Genomic DNA, 17,861 nt, shown 5'->3' with positions numbered 1-17,861 from the left:
ACCGCACCTGAATGCTATCCCCATGCATTCCATGTAGAGGTCACTAGCGCCATGCACAGGCGAGATAGGTCTATATTGCACGGTATGTTGTATCACAAAGGCCAATCCCCCACTTCCATTCCTTGAGCGATCCTTACGAAGCACATTGTAAACGTGACAACTGTGCAAGCTGCAGGTGATGGTCAGCTTTGTCTCCTGGATCGCTGCGACTAATATGCTCTTCCGACTCAGGAAGTCCACAATCTCATCGATCTTGGCACGAAGTCCGTTGCAGTTTAACTGCAAAAACGATACACTTCCCGCCACTGGCCTTGCAATATTTGGGCTGGGATGCTGCCGTTGCGTAAATTGCCGTACGGGAGAGGTCGGGGGTCACGTAGTCCGACGTCGAGGACGCAGAAGACGACGGCGACAACGCCTGTGACCCACTGCTGGCTATATTCGCACATAATCAGTGTGACTATACTCCCGTAGTGAAGTGAGGCCAGAGCAAGACCATGCACCGGTTACACCTCACCGATAACGACCGATGATGGAGGCGGTTCTGGCAAACCGAACAGAACCAGGGTCCGGGGTTCTTTTCAATCCCGGCACGGACCAAAAGCGTAGGGAGAAGGCACTCCGGGATGTGCCTCTCCCATGACGAAAAAAGACGAACACGTACACTGAGGCGGCAGCCCTTGCCGATGAGGATTCCATTGGGTCAATCCCGTGCGTACAACCGGCTGCCATGGGATTGATGATGATTTTTTAAATTATGTATCTTCCCCAAAGTTGACAACGTCGGATGCAACAGTGATGAGACAGGGAGACGGTGGAGCATACCTGGCATTGCTTTATCTGCCTTTCGACTCTCCGACACCACCACCCACATAAAGTTGCAACGGCTGGTTAGGAAAGCAAAACACAGGAAATAAGGTACTAATACGAACTCTCACTACAGATGATAAGCTTCCGTAAGAAGTTGAAAACCAACTGGCCAAAATACGGAAGACCACTGAACGACCGATGAGATTCGCAACATTGGGAAAGATGTCCGCAGACTTTATAACACAGAGCACGTTGAAAAGAGGGGAAGTAAATTGGGATGTGTATTACACAAGGCTCAACGAATACAATAAGATTACCGGAGCGGCAAAACGTGCATCTTGGAAGCTTTTCTGCGATTAGGTCGATAGCGTTAACGACAACGCCAAGATGAAAAAGCTCTTCTCAAAAATCCATGTCCAAACTGAAACGTTAGTAGACGACATGGGAGTGAGAGCAAAGACAACGAAGGACATGTTGAAGTAAATTTTGCAAATTTTGCCCATGAACATTCCACTAAGGAACAGGGGGAAACTTCTCACATATCAATAAGTGCAGTCCGATTCAAGTTTAAGCTCAATGATAACGGGGCCTCCTTTTTATAGCCGAGTCCGAACGGCGTGCCGCAATACGAGAGAGAAGTTTTACATGGCATAGTACCTCACAAATGTTGCCAGCATTAGGAGGGGAAAACCACCGCTGAAAAATTTTTTCTGATGGTCTCGCCAGGATTTGCACCCAGGCGTTCAGCCTCATAGGCGGACAAGCTAACCTCTGCGCTACGGTGGCCTCCATGTTGAGGTTTTTGATGAAAAACCATTTTCCATAGGATACGACGGGACTCACGGAGACACCGGGATCTTGGAATAATGATGTTAATTGAAGGCTTATTATTATTCCTTGAGAAGTTTCAAGCCATTTAAGGCTCCCGGTCCTGATGGAATATTTCCGGCGTTACTATAAAAAGGAGGCCGACTATCTGGCGCCCCATCTGGCCAATAAATTCACAGCGTGCCTGGGACTTGCAGATACTTCGAAAGACTGTCAGAAGGCAAGGATAGTACTTATACCCAAGCCCGGAAAGGCAAGTTATGCGACACCAAAGGCCTACAGACCTATAAGCCTTACGTCGGCTATAAAAAGGAGGCCCCGTTATCATTGAGCTTAAACTTGAATCGGACTGCACTCATTGATATGTGAGAAGTTTCCCCCTGTTCCTTAGTGGAATGTTCAAAATTTGCAAAATTTACTTCAACATGTCCTCCGTTGTCTTTGCTCTCACTCCCATATCGTCTACTAGCGTTTCAGTTTGGACATGGATTTTTGAGAAGAGCTTTTTCATCTTGGCGTTGTCGTTATCGCTATCGACCTGATCGCAGAAAAGCTTCCAAGATGCACGTTTTGCCGCTCCGGTAATCTTATTGTATTCGTTGAGCCTTGTGTAATACACATCCCAATTTACTTCCCCTCTTTTCAACGTGCTCTGTGTTATAAAGTCTGCGGACATCTTTCCCAATGTTGCGAATCTCATCATCTCATCGGTCATCAGTTGGTTTTCAACTTCTTACGGAAGCTTATCATCTGTAGTGAGAGTTCGTATTAGTACCTTATTTCCTGTGTTTTGCTTTCCTAACCAGCCGTTGCAGCTTCGACGTGGGTGGCGGTGTCGGAGAGTCGAAAGGCAGATAAAGCAATGCCAGGTATGCTCCACCGTCTCCCTGTCTCATCACTGTTGCATCCGACGTTGTCAACTTTGGGGAAGATACATAATTTAAAAAATCATCATCAATCCCATGGTAGCCGGTTGTACGCACGGGATTGACCCAATGGAATCCTCATCGGCAAGGGCTGCCGCCTCAGTGTACGTGTTCGTCTTTTTTCGTCATGGGAGAGGCACATCCCGGAGTGCCTTCTCCCCACGCTTTTGTTCCGTGCAGGGATTGAAAAGAACCCCGGACCCTGGTTCTGTTCGGTTTGCCAGAACCGCCTCCATCATCGGTCGTTGTCGGTGAGGTGTAACCGGTGCATGGTCTTGCTCTGGCCTCACTTCACTACGGGAGTATAGACACACTGATTATGTGCGAACATAGCCAGCAGTGGGTCACAGGCGTCGTCGCCGTCGCCTTCTGCGTCCTCGTCGTCGGACTACGTGACCCCCCGACCTCTCTCGTACGGCAATTTACGCAACGGCAGCATCCCAGCCCAAATATTGTAAGGCCAGTGGCGGGAAGTGTATCGTTTTTGCAGTTAAACTGCAACGGACTTCATGCCAAGATCGATGAGATTGTGGACTTCCTGAGTCGGAAGAGCATATTGGTCGCAGCGATCCAGGAGACAAAGCTGACCATCACCTGCAGCTTGCACAGTTGTCACGGTTACAATGTGCTTCGTAAGGATCGCTCAAGGAATGGAAATGGCGGATTGGCCTTCGTGATACAACATACCGTGCAATATAGACCTATCTCGCCTGTGCATGGCGCTAGTGACCTCTACATGGAATGCATGGGGATAGCATTCAGGTGCGGTACTGCCGAGATAGAGCTATAACGCGTACATACCGCCGGTTGGTAGCTGTGTCTCGATTAATGGCCAGGCTTACAACTCCGACATAAGTGTGTTGCTATCTGACCATAATCGTCTGGTTCTAGGGGACTTTAATACGCATCACACGTCATGGCATTCTCCCCTAGATAACGACCAGCGTGGCATAGCTTTGGCAGAGCAGATTGAAGGCTCCACGTTTTGCACGGTGAATGAGGATGCCCCCACTAGGATTACGAGGAGGTGCATCAGCCCGCCAGACATCTGCATTGCATCCCATGATCTCCTGAGTTACGTATCCTGGCAAGCCGTCATCTCTTTGGGGTCAGACTACCTACCCATAATTTTCACCATCGACCGACCACCCGACTTCATAACCTCTGAGCGCCGGACGTTTATCAATCATAAAAAGGCCGTTTGGGCTGGCTTCAGAGAGTACACCAATCGCCGCTTCAGTGAACTGCCACCCCCTCTCATGTGCTAGTGGCCGCGAGGATATTCCGAGACATCATTAATGCAGCAGCCGCTCGCTTTATTCCAGCCGGTCGAATAACCCAAGTGCGGCCCAATTTCCCGGCGCAAGCAGTGGTACTCGCAGACGAGCGTGATGGAATTCTCGGTATGGACCCCGCTAACCCCAGAATCAGCGAGCTTAATCGGGAAATAAACAGGGTGGTCAACGAACATAAGCTTATTTTGTGGCCGGAACACTTGGAGCAATGTAACATAGGCACCGGTATAGGCAAACTGTGGTCTACTGTTAAGTCACTCTCGAACCCCGGTAGACGGGATGACAGGACCTCAGTCACTTTTGGCGAAATAATCGTGACTGATCCGAAAAGATGCGCCACCGTCAATTTATTGTGCATCCCGAGAAAGACAGAACAAGGTGGAGAGCCATTCGCCGTATTCGTGGTCTCCGAGTCGATTAACAGCCATCACAATTTACCGTGGGCGAAGTTACGAATGTCATCCGTGCCGCCAAATCATCTAAGGCGTTAGGCGCCGACGGAATCTCTACATTGAATCTGGATTCACTTGGAGTTGAGTACCTTACCACTGTCCTCGACCTGTCTTTGAACACTCTTATAATTCCCGATGTCTGCAAAATGGGCAGTGATCCCGCTACTAAAGCCTGGAAAAGACCCGAGTTTGGGGGAGTCGTACAGACCGATATCCCTTCTCTCATCAGTAGCAAAAACGCTTGAGGCATTACTCCTCCCGGGCCTCGTAGGAGAATTTCCATTCGCCGAGCATCAACATGGATTTCGAAGACTGCATAGCACAACAACAGCTTTACATGCCATCACCGCACACATTTACCGTGGCTTCAATCAGCCCTGCTTGGACGGTCCTCGTGGCACTGGACCTATCGAAGGCATTCGACACGGTTAGCCATACCAAATTATTTGAGGACATCGCCAACACGTCCTTCCAGCCAGGCCTGAAACGATGGGCCGGAATTATCTGTGTGGTCGCCAGTTATTTGTGGAATTTAGAGATAAGAAGTCGAAACACCGTAGAGTGAAACAGGGAGTTCCCCAAGATGGTGTGATATCTCCGGCACTGTTTAACCTCTACCTATTCTCCATTCCACCCCCTCCAGACGGCATTGAGATCGTATCATATGCGGACGATTGTACGATCATGGCATCAGGCCCCCCACCCATTGATGACATCTGCGATAGGTTAAACGTCTATATCAACGAACTTGCCTCATTATTCGCTGCAAGAAATCTGAGGTGATTTCTAAGGTGAATACTGAGCTGACTGTGATGGTCGATGGAGAAATGATTCCGACCATCAAGTGTCCCAAAATACATGGCGTCACATTTGACAGCTCTTACACATTCTCCCCACATGGCACAGCAATTTGCGATAAAGTCAAAAGTAGAAACAAGGTCCGCAAGTCACTTGCTGGCGGCACTTGGGGTGCAGACAAAGAAACCAGGGGGGCATTTTATCGTCACTCCTTAAGGGGACCACCATAAATAACCTATTACGGCTTTAGGGGACCACCATAAATAACCTATTACGGCTTTGAACACGTCCGATATGCAGACGTTATAAGGATCCAAACCAGCTATGCAGAAGGACCGAACGGGTCTTGAATATGGCATATGACTGGGCTACACCCAGGGGTCTCAATATTAAGCCAAAGATGACTGAAATATACCTGTTCTCGAGGAAGAAGAAGTTGGCCAATTTGACGCGCAATGTTTCCTCAACAAAACGATTTCGATATCTGACAAGGTCAAATACTTAGGAGTGATCTTAGATAACAAACTTAATAGGAAGTGTCGCATTCAAGAGCGTACTGAGAGTGCTCACAGATGTGGGGCACTTCGTAAACTGGCCGTAGGCTCTAAATGGGGCCTGAATCCGAGGATAGTCCACTGGCTCCACAGAAGTGTGATTTGGCCAATACTTACTTACGCCTCAATTATTTGGTGGACTAATATGGGGAAAAAGCGCAACATAAGGACTATACAACAGGTTCAGAGAACTTGTTGTCTTGGCATAGGCGGAGCGATGAGGACCACGCCCACTAGGGCCGACCCACTGACATACATATTAAGTGTGAGGCAGCCACTGCTGCTATGAGACTTAAGGCGATGCGAGAATGGATTGATGATTGGAGCAGCTCATACCATCGCGGTATAATCGAGGCGATGGCAGGAAACTTGGAAGGAAGGGAAGAGGTTTCCGATCGGATACTTGAGATGAACCTTGAGGTCGAGTGCGAGGAACTGCTGCCAGCGGCACAGTCTTGGATTGACTGAACCCTAGTATTGCCATCTGGAAGATCATGTTACACGGATGGATCAAAGCTATAGGACAGAGTGAGCCTGGGGTCTACACTGAGAACACAAGTTTTAGTCTGTCTGACCATACTACGGTCCTACAGGCGGAGATCCGGGGGTTCGCGGAATGCGCGAGGTGGTGTTGTACTAACGTGAGGACGTCGAGAGCGAACATCTTTACGGACAGTAAAATTGCCACAAGGGCAATCACAACCAGGACGGTTGTGTAACGAACAGTCTTGCAGTACAAGAGGGAGATTAACGCCTTCTCTGAGGCGGTGAAGGCCAGAGGAATGCCGTCAATAAACTTGGTTAAACAGAAGCCTTTCGGGTCGAAGAAGTCTGAATTAAGGGCGTGGAACAACGAAACAGTCGGTAAGACGGCGAAAATCCTATGCGGTGATCCGGATCGTGAGAGGACGAGGCTATTACTAAAAGGAAGTTAGAAGGAGGTCACTATAGCTATTGGTATCATAACGGGACACATAGGACTACGAGCTCACTTATGTAAAATCGGTGCGGCAAGTGATAGCATGTGTTGGGCATGCGGGGAAGACGATGAGACGTTGGAGCATTTTCTATGTGTTGTTAATTCATTTGTAGTTTATTCCAGACTGACTGGTAAATTTGAATATGAGTACAATGTAATAGCGAATACAATAAAGAATGAAATATCAAAAAGGAATAGTAAAAACTAATATACACAAAAGGGAATAGAGAACACAGTGTTGCAATACAAATAATGGTTGTGACTACTTCGTACTTTCCAACACCTCCCCTCGAAGTAGGACGTCCTCTATAGAATCTCGGCCACGCCCAGTTCTCGAATATGTTGTTGATGCTTACTGGAACCAAGGCCCTTCGTGAGTACGTCAGCTGTCATATCTTCGGTCCTCTTGTACTCCAATTTAATATAACCAGAATTTCGGTACTGTTGCAAAAACTGATGTCGGACGTCGATATGCTTGGTACGAGAGTGGTATCCGACGCTTTGTATCAATTTCTGGGCACTCTGACTGTCGTTGAAGATCGTAATGCAGTTTTTCGGCAGTCTGATTTCCTCAAAGATTCGTCGAAGATACAAGGCCTCCTTTGAAGCCTCTGTAATAGCAAGGAGCTCTGCTTCTGTGCTCGATAAAGCCACGGTCCTCTGTTTTCGAGCTTCCCAACTGATTGCTCCGGAAGACATTATGAAGGCAAATCCTGAGTAGGAGCGTCTATCGGAGAGATTGGAACCCCAATCAGCGTCCACAACCGCATACAATTGAATGTTGCTTTTGGTATACTTTAGTCCATGATCGATCGTCCCTTTAAGATAGCGTAATACCCTCTTGGCGGCCTTCCAATGTTCAGTATTGTAATTCGAATTAAACTGGCTTAAGAAATTTACGGCGTACGCTATATCAGGCCGAGTGCTGACTGCTAAATACATAAGGGCACCGATCAAGCTTTGGTAGGGATGTTTTCGCATTATTGTCGCATCAGGTTCTAAAGGCTTATCCAATTTACATTGTTGTTCTAAAGGTGTCACAACCGGTTTGCAATTTTGCATGTTGAAACGTGCAAGAACGGATTCGGTATATTCCTTCTGCTTTAATGACATTTGACCATTCTCCAAATCCTGGTCAAATTCTATGCCCAAACATCTGCTGACCCTCCCAAGGTCCTTCATCTCAAAGGATTCTGCCAAAGACTTCTTTATGTGGCATAGCTGTTCCTTATCGTCCGTGGCTATTAATAAATCATCAACGTAAACAGTGACTAGCGTGATCTTCTCACCTTTCCTGTTTATGAATAAGCAAGGGTCCTGTTTCGATGGTATTAATCCAAGTTGTTGTAATCTGTGACTCAGTTTCTGGTACCACAGTAGGCCTGATTGTCGTAGACCATATATTGCCTTGACGAGTCTGCATACTGGATTTTTATATTTCTTCAAATTCCTGAGCCATGCTTCCGCAATTTCAACGGCTTTCTGATTCTTCTCCTTGCTTGTTCCAACCGTTTCTCCTCGTGACAATTTGTGCAAGACTTCCTCCAAATAATCAGGTACATGCATGAAGACTCTTTCCTTAAGATCTCCATTCAGGTATGCTGTCACAAAATCCATCTGATGGATTTCCAGGTCATTTTCGACAGCTACAGCAGACATTAGTCGAATGGTCGACGATCGAACGACGGGTGAGTAGGTGTCCGAAAAATCCTCCCCTGGCCGTTGGGAGCACCCTTTTGCGACTAGACGAGCTTTCTTCTTATCGTCCATTTTAGTGCGAAAAACGAATCTATTGGCAATCACCTTCTTGTCATCTGGTTGTTCGGTAATTTCCCAAGTACCATTTAATATCTGTGCTAAAAATTCGTCTTCAATTGCCAGTCGCCATTTGAGACCATCTGGGGAATTCATCGCCTCGCCACAGGTAGTAGGTTCGTCGTTAAAAACGGCATTAATGAATTCGCAATCTTCAAACCCCTCGAAATCATCCATGTCCTCTTCACTATCCTCTATGGCGTCAGCATTTGTGTTCTGGGTCTGAAATGTATCATTCGCGTTTTGAGATGATGTCTGGGACTGTCGTTCTCGCTGTTCCGGGTACTCCTGTTCTCCTATTGGCATTTCATACTCGTATTGTGGCTCCAAGTCTTCTCTGATTATTGGCTCAAACGCTTCTCCATAAAAGTCTTCTGTAAACTTGACGTCACGGCTAATAATTACATGACGTTTCTTTGGCGACCACAAACGATATGCTTTCGCCTCTTCAGAGTAACCCACCAAAATACATTCATCAGAACGCGAATCCAATTTCCCATTCGTCTTATCCTTGATCAAAACGTATGCCCGGGTGCCAAAAGTTCTCAAGTGTTTAATCGATGGAGTCTTACCTGTCCAAATTTTTATTGGTAATTTTCCATTCAATGATCTAGTGGGACATCGATTTCTTAAATAATTAGCGGTGTTTACGGCCTCCGCCCAAAATACCGGAGGTACTCCTGCCTGTTTCATCATGCACCTAGCCATCTCTAGCAACGTCCGGTTTTTCCTCTCCGACACGCCATTTTGTTGCGGCGTATGAGGTGCCGTCAACCTTCGTCTAATGCCGGCCTTTTCCAGGTAATCATTGAATTCTTTATTTAGATATTCGGTGCCGTTATCCGATTGGAGAAATTTAATCTTTTTGCCAGTTAATAGTTCCGATGAACTCTTAAATTTCTTAAAAGCACCCAGCACGTCAGATTTCTGCTTCAAGAAATGGACTTCACAGTATCGAGAATAGTCGTCGATGAAAGTGACAAAGTACCTTGCGTTCGAATGTGAATTAACTCTCATGGGGCCACAGACATCACTATGAACCACTTCCAATAATTCACTGGTACGATTATCACCTCGACTGCTGAAACTATTTCGTGTCTGTTTCTCACTCAAGCACACCGCACATGTTGACAATCGTTGGCCTTTCTTGATTTCAATCCCATGTGCGCCCTTAGTATCGGCAAGCAATTTCAAATCATGTTCATTAAGATGGCCTAATTTCTGGTGCCACAGGTCGATCTCACCTATTTTCTCTTCAGCTGAATTAACAGAGTCAATCGAGTTTATAAAGTAAAGATTACCTTTACGAGTTGCTCTGCAAACTTCATTTTTACCGTCCATTATAAAGGCTTCATCCCTATGGAAGTGCACCTGGTATCCCTTATTCGTCAGTTTTGAGATGGACAGCAAATTGGTGCGTAAATCTTTAACATACATTACGTCTCTTATTATAAAAGGTTGCATTTGCCCTTTGTTAGCAACTTTTATTTTGACGTCACCAATACCAGATATTTCGCTCATCTCACCGTTTGCCAAACATAAGCTTTTCCTTATGCTTTTCATTTTAACAAACCCTTCTTTGTATGCGCTCATATGAGAGGTGCAGCCGCTATCCAAACACCATTCGCTAGAGATGTCAAAACAATTTAATGTCACATCAACACAATTAAACAGCGACTTCTCTTTTCTGCCCTCGCTCTCCTCAGCATGGTTTGCGTTTGATCTGCAGTTTCTGGCATAATGCCCAAATCTTCCACATTTGAAACAACCCTGTTTTTGCCTTTGCTTTTGTGCCTTTGCATTTTCGACTTTATCCTCTCTCGCTACTCTTTCAAATTTTCCGTTGACGTTGTTTTTCTTTGGCCTTACATACATTGCATTTTGCTCATCTCGTTCTGTTTTTGCTTTACGTGATTGGTCCTCTTCGAGTATTTTCACTCTCAACACATCGGGCGTTGGCAGTGCATCCCTTGTCTCCAATGCACATCGAAATGTCTCGAACGAGTCTGGCAAGCTGTACAGAAGCAAAATGGCCAGTAAATCATCTCCGATGGTTACATTGATTTCTTTGAGTTTGGTCACTGCGTCGAAGAATTCGTTCATATGATCGCGAGCACTCTCACCCTCCTTCATACGTGCCAAAGCAACACGCTTTAGTAACGTTGCCTTCCTGGCAGGCCCCTTCGACTGGAATGTGGACTCCAATTTCAGCCATATATCCCTAGATGTTTTACACTCGGATATGAGCCCCAATTCCGATGGTGCCATTGATAACAAAATATCCGCGCTAGCTTTCTGGTCGGCGATCTTCCATTTCTCGATTTCGGCAGCTTCAGCTAACGGGCATTGTGATGCGCCACTGACATATGCCCACAAGTCATTTTTTATAAGAATTGCACGAATTTGCAATTTCCATGTATCGTAATTCTGGGAATTTAAAGGCTCAATCCGTATTACGTTGCCCGACATATTTATTTTTCATAACCGTACTCTTCGCAATTAAAAATCGATTTAATTCTTTACGCGTCTTCTTGAAAACGGAGCCTGGGCCCATAACCTGTTGTTAATTCATTTGTAGTTTATTCCAGACTGACTGGTAAATTTGAATATGAGTACAATGTAATAGCGAATACAATAAAGAATGAAATATCAAAAAGGAATAGTAAAAACTAATATACACAAAAGGGAATAGAGAACACAGTGTTGCAATACAAATAATGGTTGTGACTACTTCGTACTTTCCAACACTATGTCATTGCCCGGCTTTCGCGCCTAACAGAAACCGACACTTAGGTGGAGACACAATATCAGACATGAACCAACAATTAAGGATTTTATAAGTACCACAGAATTCCTAACTTAGATTTTCTTTTTCGAGGTTACTTTTTTAGTATTTGGAGCACACAAAAAGTCGATTACTGACTTAGGTGTATGTCCATAGTGGCATGGGCGGATTAATATCCGCACCCTCTTTCCAGCCTAACGTAACCGAACCTTAAGCTAAATTTTGCACAAATACTTGTTATTAGTGTAGGTCGGTTGGGGTTGTAAATGTGCCATGTTTTGATCCATGATCTTCCAAATGGCAATACTAGGGTTCCGTCAGTCCAAGACTGTGCCACTCGCAGCAGTGCCTCGCACTCGACCTCAAGGTATCCGATCGGAAACTTCTTCCATTCCTTCCAGGTTTCCTATCGTCGCCTCGATTATATCGCGATGGCATGAGCTGCTCAATCCATTCTTCCATCGCCTTAAGTCTCACAGCCGAAGTGGCTGCCTCACACTTAATCTGTATGTCAATGGGTCGTATATCTAGTATAATCTCCAGTGCCCTAGTCGGCGTGGTCCTCATCGCTCCGCCTATGTCAAGACAACATGTTCTCTGAACCTTTTGTATGGTCCTTTTGTTGCACTTTTTCTCCATAGCAATCCACCAAACTTCTGAGGCGTAAGTAAATATTGGTCCAATCACGCTCCTGTAGAGGCAGTGGACTATCCTGTACGGCCTAAATCCGAGGATAGTCCGTACTGGGAAGGCTCACAGATGTGAGCTCCTGAATGTGACACACCTAAGTTTTTGACCTTGTCATATACCGAAATCGTCTTATTGAGGAAACGTGGTGCGTTAAATTGGCCCACCTTTGTCTTCCTCGTGAACAGGCATATTTCAGTCTTCTCTGCGTTAGCATTGAGACCTCTGGATCTAGCCCAGTCATATGCCATATGCAAGACCCTTTTGGCCCTTCTGCATACCTGGTTCAGTTCAGTCAGCATCCGTAGTAGGTCATTTATGGTGGTCACCCATAGGAGTGACGATAAAATGTCCCCCTGTGGCGTGCTTTGTGCCAATTTCTCCTTTATATTTATGTCATGGGACACACAATTTATTCACCTGTTCCTTAGCGTATGGTTTATCCAGTCTCTAAGGACCGGGTCCACCCGGTACTAGTCTAAAGATTGAATCAGTGTGTCGGTCCGTACATTTTTAAAAGCCCTCTCGATGTCAACGCATACCGCAGATGTGTACGTTTTGGCATCGGAGAATTCTTCTATTTTATGCACAACTTCGTCCAGGGCAGTCTGCACCGACCTCCCCTTGATGTCCTACTCTTTATCATGATGTCCACAATACGTTCCATGGGTTTGAGTAGAAAGGACGTAAATTTTATGGGTCTGTAGGTCTTGGTGTCGCATAACTTGCTTTGCTGGGCTTGGGTATAAATACCACACTTGCCTCCTGACAGGTTTTCGGAGTATATGCAACTTCCAGACATGCTGTAAAAATATTGGCCAGGTGGGGCGCCAGATTGCCTGCCTCTTTCTGTTGTAACGCCGGAAATATTCCATTAGGTCCTGATAACTTAAATGGTTTAAAGCTCCTCAAGGATACCTTCACCATAAATTCCGTAATTATAAACCTTCGATCAACATCACTATTTCAAGATTCCGGTGTCACCATGTGTCCCGTCGTATCTTGTGAAAAATGGGTTTTCATCAAAACCATCGACATGTTCTCCGTTGCCTCTGCTCTCACTCCCATGTTGTCTACTAACGTTTCAGTTTGGACATGGGTTTTTGAGAAAAACTTTTTCATACTGGAGGCACGTATGCCACTCTGGTTATCTTATTGTTCTCCTTGAGCCGTGTGTAGTACACATCCCAATAAAATTCCGCTTTTTTTACGAGTGCTCTGTTAAAAAGTCTCAGGACCTCTTTCCTAATATTGCGAATCTCCCCGGTCATTCAAGATGTTTTTTAGACTGATTTCCTTTCCCGAAGAGGACAAACACAAGGGTGATACTATGTTGGCTTTTAGCGAAATGTTTTCATGATTACTTCTTGTAGATAATATATTTTGAAGCAAAATAACTTGTTGATTTTATTTAATAGGACATTCCCTCACAACTTAAGAAAAATTTTCACCAAAGTATTATCTTATCATTCACAGTTTTTTTGTGTTTCAAAAAAGTAACAGTGAAAAACATGTGCTTTCAACATAGTACCAGCCATTACTCCGGAAGCTTATTGGATTCGGCGCTGGCCTTGCTATTCTGAACCTAATGTAGCGATGGTCAGAGAAAGAGTGTTCCATGGAGACCCCTTTTCTGAACATATCGTCCTATCTAATACCTCCTCCCTAATCCTATTAACAAAGGTAGAGGTGTTACCAATATTAAGTGTTATTAGGTCCTTAGTATTCAAGAACTCTGCCAGGATTTGGTACAACCCCATGAAATGTGGTGAGAGTTCACATCGTACCCTATTAGTACCTCGTTTCCTGTCTGTTTTGCTTTCCTCACCAGCCGTTGCAGCTCCGACGTAGGTGGCGGTGTCGGCGAGTCGAAAGTCCAGGGAAACGATGGAGCATACCTGGCTCCACCGCTTCCCTGTCTCACCACTGTGGGGAAAATATATAATTAAAATTTTTATAAAAAATAACGCAGGTCCTCGGCCGAGTACAAGTGTTAAAATAGAATAATTGGTTTTCTCCATCAGAGCGTGTGTAGCAGTCTCGCTCCGGAGGAGGTTTATCTGGATTAATTCAATCATTGGTCCTCCAGTAGAGGGTCATCTTAGGAGTAGGTGATCATCTCATAGTCCGCTCCCTGTTCTTAAGACTGCATTGACTTTCTTGTCACTGCACTGCCTGAGTAGTTCCATCGTCAATGTCCCAAATCTTAAGTAAATGGGCTTCTTGGGAGTAGGTGATGGTACCATCATCGGCTCCATGTTCGTTAGGCTGCATTGAGACTCCTGCCGATGCGTTGCCTAATGTTTCAATATTAGGATCTTTACCTATCCTGGTCTTCCGAATCTTGAAGTTGGTGATGGGCCCGTGTCGGGTCCCTGTTTAGTGGACTGTATTGGGTCTCTCGCCACTGCATTGCCTGATATTTTAGTATTAGGATCCTAATCTTTCCAATATTGAGAGAGGCGGTGATTGTCTAGTCGTCAGCCCCCTGTTCGTTGGACGGTATTGAGTTACCTGCCACTGAACGGCCTGATGTCTAAATACGAGGATTTCTGCTTATCCTAGTCTTCCAAATCTTGAAGTAGACAGCCTTGCTCCCATAGTGCGCCATGTCTTTAGTCTTAGCCAAATTTGTCACGGAGACTTGAACAATGCCAACCACAAGGAGAGTTAATTTCTCCTGTCTGTGGAAGACCTCCTACTTCTTTGCGACCGGACCTTGTTTTTGTTGGCCCAAGAAGCCCAACATGCGTTCCGTCGCAAATTTACTGCACCGTCCCTTTATGAAGATAGTCGCCTTTGTGATGTCCATGGGAGAGTGGGATGTCCATCTTTATCACCAGTTCGAGCTTGGCGCCCTCCCAGGGAGAGTGGATACCTCTGACGAGATGTTTTACGGTATCAATTCATTCCACCGACGCAAAACGGGGCGTTAAGATGTCCCCTCTAAACTCGCAATCCATCATTTGTATGGGTGGAGCCTCTACAGAGTTCCACACATGTTCGAAAATCCGATCGTTAACCAGATCCTCCACTTGGGACCGATGATCTGGTGGAATCCTACCGGATGCACCACCGATATTTATGACTGCATAAGTCGGCTCATCTCTGTTGCGCTTTCTTGCCACTCTGGCGTAAAAGGGCAACTCCTTACCGTTCTGACTGAACATCTTCCCGTTCCGTGATGGATGTGGCCTCCTTTTGGAAGTCACAATCCTCCATGAAGACTCATGGGCCGTGCGCGCAGCCTTCGTTCCTTTTCCGACTTTGTCTACCTCCGCAGAATACTGTCTGGAGTCTCCATTGCGGGATGGCTGGCTTGGTTTTCCCAGAGTACTTGAAGGCGGGGATCTCTTTTTCTTCTTCAGCATTTTAGCAGTGTTATGCTCTTCGGGAGATCTGATTCTCACTCCAGATTCCGCAGAAGTGCTTGGAGTGTCACTTGTATCCATTCCAGCATCCTGCACTTTCGCCTGATTGCGCTACCGGTACCATACTACTCTGTCTCCTTCGTCTTGCCGCGGATTGCTTTCGTTCGTCATAAATCAGAATAAACATTGATTTTGAATTGAAAATAGAAAAAACGATGGGTGCACCCATGATATATTCGTTTACAGGTAGTGGGAGTTGCCCAACAATAAAATATTGAGTGCACTAACTGTCAAAATCAGTGATTAGTGCAACTCTGATTTTGTGTATGTTACTAGTTCCCGCCATTTTTCGTTGTTTATGTGTGTTTTGGTTCTGAACACACACACAACAAAAACTCGTTGACAGATAGTGCACTTCGCGAGAAAAAATTGTACTCAGCTGTTTACGGTTCACTACCTGGTAATTATGTCATGGGTGCACCCATGTCTCAAGAACGGCTGAAGCTAAAGGTTGAATTACAAACTATACAAATCCAACGAGTATTTCGGAGAGAAATATAAAAATTTTATTCGTCAGTTAAGAATTGGGAATCAATCTGACCACGCAATAATTTCGCAAAAACTACGGCTAAACCAAACCCCACAACCGTATTCCAATGTAGGCCGGACTAAGCTTGCAAACAATCGCTTGATCACATAAAGATCATTTAACTCCTTGGAGCACCGTTTTAAGAAATTTTTCAACGAATTAGCCTTATTGATGCACGAGTCAATGTGCAAATTAAAACATAATCTACCATCCAAACTAACACCAAGATCTATGTTAACCAATTTGTAAGAACCTATATAGTAGTCACGTAGAACAGGTCTTGCCCTGTGGAACACCAGAATAAGCAGGTATATCCTTGGAAAGAATGTAATTAAAGTAAATTTTCTATGTACGGTCTTGTAAAAAAGAAGATATCTAATTCAAAAGAACAGATGGGAAACCCGTCATGTCAAGTTTAAGCAGTAGTAAATCGTGCACCACAGTATCGAAAGCCTCACTAAAATCAATGTAAATTACATATGTTTGAAATCTGTTTTCAAAGCCATCATATGCATGACACGTCAGTTCCAATAGGTTGGTCAAATTCGACCTCCCCTTATAAGATCTGTGTGGGTGGGAAAGCCAGCTGGACCGGACTGAAGCGCGGAACTCAGAAAGTACTTCGACAGCAGCAGCAAGTGAAGCATCTAAAGAGGAATTGTCCACACCGCAAGTGTGCAGTGTCCTGAGAAACAGTGGTTCCACAACTTTCTTACCTCTTCATGACATGATCTAACGCATCTTTTCAGGATGAACTCCTGGTAGAATCAAAAGATGGGGCTAACACAACAGTGCTGGAAGTTATGAATCCTGACTATGATCCGAGTTCTGCAGATAAATCTCCCCATTCTAAGGCCGCACTAAAGATCCTCCTGATGGCTGGGGGATTTGACGTGGTTCTTATCTAGGAACCATGGGTGTGTTGAGGAATGGTTCGTGGATTAAGAATTCCCGAATTTAAACAATTCAAGGGTACGGGGAATGGGAGATACAGAGCCTGTATTATTGCAAAGATTAGTCTAAATGTTTTTCTTCTTCCGTTGCTAAGCACGGAAGGTTAAGTAGTAGCCAGCCTTGAAATAAACAAGTCTCATTACTGGCTGGGTTCCCTTAGTCTGGCACACGATTCAGAGATGACGCCTTCAAACCTTCAGTTGCTGATTGAAGCCGCTTCTGTAGGGAAGAAGAGCCTCATTTTAGGAAGTGATGCTAATGCACATCACCAGATATGGGGAAGTTCGGATGTCAACGAAAGGGGTGAGCTGATTTTTGAATATATTATATGTTGAAATCGCCAGATTGCAAAGGGTATAAACCTGTATTACCAGGACTAGGCAGAAGGTACTAGATATTATCTTTGTATCGGAAGATATAAGTGGAAGAAAAAGCGACTGGGATGTGTTGGATGACCACAGCTTCTCTGATCACCGTTATATTAGTTTCAGCTTTGGAGAAAATACTGCAGAAGTGGTCCCTCGGCTAAACAGAAGAAACCCGGATGGTATAGATTTCGGCACAAATTCTGCACCACTATTCCTTTTAGACTAGAAAAGGAAGTGGAAACTACGGAGGATATAAACATAGTGGTCTAGCGGATCACGATGGCCCTGAATGACTCGCTTGTGTCAGCATGCCCTAGTGCCAAGCCAAGGGGCAAACAGCGACCGCCATGGTGGACCCCAGAGCTGGTTGGTCTAAGGAAGGAATGCAGAAAACTCTTCAACAGAGCAAAAGCCACAAGAGCAGCACACGATTGGGACATCTATTAGGCTAAGCTAAGAAAAAGTAAGGGCCAGCGGAGAAAGGCTCAGAACAAAGATACATCTGAGGCCTCTAGAATAAGGAAGATTCTATCCTCGAGACCTATAACGGTGGGGTATATCCAGCAGTCAGAGAATGTACGGACAATGTCTAGTGAGGAAACACTAGAACTACTCGTTGATACACATTTCCCGGGAAATTCTCCAACGGA

The sequence above is a fragment of the Stomoxys calcitrans genome, chromosome 4, assembly GCF_963082655.1.
Source record: "Stomoxys calcitrans chromosome 4, idStoCalc2.1, whole genome shotgun sequence".
NCBI classification, from domain to species: domain Eukaryota; kingdom Metazoa; phylum Arthropoda; class Insecta; order Diptera; family Muscidae; genus Stomoxys; species Stomoxys calcitrans.
Note: the sequence above shows the minus strand (reverse complement) of the source record.